Source organism: Echinops telfairi, unplaced genomic scaffold, assembly GCF_000313985.2.
Source record: "Echinops telfairi isolate 266 unplaced genomic scaffold, ASM31398v2 ScPeMD7_443;HRSCAF=831, whole genome shotgun sequence".
In the NCBI taxonomy this organism is placed as follows: domain Eukaryota; kingdom Metazoa; phylum Chordata; class Mammalia; order Afrosoricida; family Tenrecidae; genus Echinops; species Echinops telfairi.
Genome location: NW_022104341.1, coordinates 75,083,565 through 75,087,249, shown reverse-complemented (window position 1 = coordinate 75,087,249; position 3,685 = coordinate 75,083,565).

The following is a 3,685-nucleotide window of genomic DNA, read 5'->3' as shown; positions in this document are numbered from 1 at the left end:
ATGAATCCATTATGTCATCCAGTATCAGGAGGAAAGCTTGGAGCAACTCCACACACCAGCCCACGGTCAGCGCCTGCTGCAGACTGTCAGCATCCTGCTGCCCGGGCTCCGCCAGTGCCTGGAACACAGCCACCACTGTCACACCTCGGTTGTATTTGCCTCCGATGACATTGTATTCCAGGACCTTCTTGAGCCGGGCAACAGCGTCTCCCGTCTCTGGGTGCCCCAGGTCATCCTCGACCAGCACTTTGAGCACGTGGGAGAAATGCTGGATGAAATTCTCCTTTTCTTGGGCATAAGCGTCCACTTTCTGGTCTCCATTCATTCTGAGAGAGGAGCAAAATGCTCTGCTCCAACGTGCAAGTTCCAGCTTGGTCTGAGTTGCACAATTTTGCCGAAACGCAAACTAATTTTATTTAACATTATACTGGAGATCCTATATGTAATGTAATAAATCAAAAAACCAAGAGATCCTATATAATGTAATAAATGGTATCAGAAATAAAGGAAACAGTAAAGTTAACTTGATTCACATACAACATGATCATGTACATAGAAAATCCTAAGTAATCTACAAAAAGATATTAGAACTAATTAATAAGCAAGTTCACAGGATACAAGGTAAAATATAAAAATCAATTATAATTATCTAGTCTAGTAGCAAACAACTGAAAAAAAATCACATTTAAAAATACTGCTTACAGCAGCATAAAATAAAAAGAAATGCTTAGGGATAAATTTAACAAAACACGTTCAAGACCTGTATACTAAATGCTATAAAATCATGCCTAGAAAAATTAAAGAACGAAATAAATCAAGAGCTATCCCATGTCCATGGATTGAAAAACTCAGTATTACTATGTTAATTCTCCACAAATTGATCTATGGACTCATGAAAAACTAACAAAATCCCAGCAGGATATTTTTTTGTTTCTTTGTTTAAAACAGAAATTAGCAAGCTTATTCTAAACTTTATATGTAAATGAGAAAGACCTAGCATCACTAACACAAGTTTGAAAAAGGAAAAGCACTCTAGAGGACACACACTGATTTCAAGACTTGTTTGTAAACAAAAAAAAACAAAAAAATCGAACCAGTTGCCATTGAGTCAGTGCTGACACATGGAGACCCCAGTACTCAATAGGTTTCACTTGGCTCTCATCTTTGCCAGAGCAGATGAAGGGGACTTTCTTCCATAGCATTGCTAGGTGGTTCAAACTGCCCACGTTCAGGTTGTTAGTGAAATGCAAACTGTACCATGTAGAAGCCGTTGACTTTTAAAGCTATAGTATTAAGATGGAGTACTACTAGCTTAAGGATAGATACAGACCAATGAAATAAAGTAGGTAATCAAGAAATAAACCCAAACATTTATTATTCATTGATCTTTGAATTAACTTTGAATCAAGTTAATTCAAGGGTGAAAGAATAAACTTCCAAGAGTGATTCTGGAACAATGGTATATCCATATGTACAAAGTGCACTTTGGTCTTCTTTTATATCTTCCACAAAAGTTAGACATAAATGTAGACGTTAACCCCATAAAGACAGTCCCTGGATCGTGCACATTGTTTGCACACAGCTGGCGGTTGGCACTCCGTTACTGGTCCTGGTGCTCTGCTCCTTCAAGAGGAAAGCCAAGAAAACCCTACGGAATTGTTTTACTTGGTAACACACGGGGTAGCCCTGAGCCAGAAACAACGCAACAGGATAAGACAACCACAACAAACTATAAAGTTTCTAGTCGAAAACAGTTGTGACCTTGGGGTAGGCAAAGATTTTTTTTTTAGGTAGAAGACAAAAAGCACTAACCATAATAGAAAAATAAAAGTGATAAATTGGCATGAGTGATAAAATGCCTTGAATTACTTGATATGATTCTTTTGGGTGGGGCCATGCAAATAAGGTACATGGAAATCTACTGAGGGAGCCGGTCACTTTGTCAGCCACAGGTGTTAAATGAGCCAGCTCAAAAGCAAGAATGTTGTTGCTAGGTGCCATTGAGTCAGTTCCAATGCACAGTGACCCTATGCACATAGAAGGAAAGACTCCTTGGTCCTGCGCCATCCTCACAATTGTTTCTATGTTAAGCCCATTGTTGCAGCCACTGTGTCCATCCGTCTTGTTGCGGGCCTTCCTCTGTTTTGCTGCCCCTCTGCTTTACCAAGCATGATGTTCTTCTCCAGGGACTGGTCTGTCCTGTCAACACGTCCAAAGTCTGTGCAATGAAGCCTTGCCAACCTTGCCTCTAAAGAGCACTCTGGCTGTACTTCTTCCAGGGCAGGTTTGTTTGTTCTTTGTGCAGTCCAGGATACTTTTGATATTCTTCACCAGCCCCATAATTCAAATGCATTGCTTTTTCTAGGTCTTCCTTATTCAATGTCCAGCTTTCACGTGCATACGAGACAACTGAAAATACCTGGCTTGGGTCAGGCACACCTGAATCCTCAAAGTCCTTAGCAACTTCCCTGCTTTTCAACACCACGTGTCTGTCAGTATAGCATACTGTGGTGGCTTGGGCGTTGCTGTAACACTGGAAGCTGCTATGTCATTGGTATTTGAAATGTCGGCAGGGCCCCCAAAGTGAACAGGTTTCAGCAAAGCTTCCAGACTAAGAACAGACTGCAAAGAAGGAATAGGTGATCCACTTCGGAAGAAGTGTGCCACAGAATATCCTATGCAAGAATATCCTAGAACAAGAAGGAGGCCTCTACATCATCGAGAAAGAAGCGCTAAGATGGGGAGAGCGCTCTTGGACTCTGAGATCCCTGCCCACTGACTCTCCCATCCAGGAGGCAACACGGCCAGGAGCCTAAGGCCGAGCAAGAAGCTTCCTGGCTCGGGGATAAAAGCCCAGTGCCTTTGGGCAGGAGGCCAGCTTGTAGAGTAGGTTACTGCAGGCACTTCAGGGAGCGAGGTTTGCTGAAAGAGGAGGCTGTCTACTCCCACAAGGATTTAAAATTTAGGAAACACGAAGGGGCAGTTCTACTTCACTTCTAAGGAGGATGCGGGTTGTATTTCTTCTAAAACAGGTTTGTTTGTTCTTTTGTAGCCCACTGTACTTTCAATCTTTTTGACGACACAATAATTCATTCCAATACATCAATTCTTCTCCGGTCTTATTTGCTGTCCAGCTTTTACATGCGCATGAGGCATTGAAAACACCACAGCTTGGTCAGGCTCACCTGAGTTCTCAAACTGACGTCCCTTGCCCTTAAACATTTTAAAGAGGTCTTCTTGTGCAGCAGATTTACCCATGCACTATGTGTTTGTAATAACAATTTTAAAAAATAAGGAACTTAGATGCTCAAGAAAATGGATAAATGACTTGCTATATATTGACACGATGGGAAAGTATATATCGGCAAACGGAATGCACACAGTGAAATATATGCATCAAGTCGGAGCACACGGGAGCAAATGAAGGGGAAGGAAGCGAGTGGAGCACATCCCAGCCCACCAAACCGTGAGGACTGCTCAGAGCAGTCAATGCACATGATTGGCCCCACTAGGAGACTGACCCATAGCCCTACGGGGACAACACTGGAGACACAGTGTGGGAATTGTGCTCAATCTGACCCCACCACACCGAGGCAAAACACTAAAGGTGTGCAACAGAACAGCAAGGGGAGCAGAGTAAGGAAGTCCCTGGGGAATACCAAAAATAGGCTTTGGGGCCAGGGCT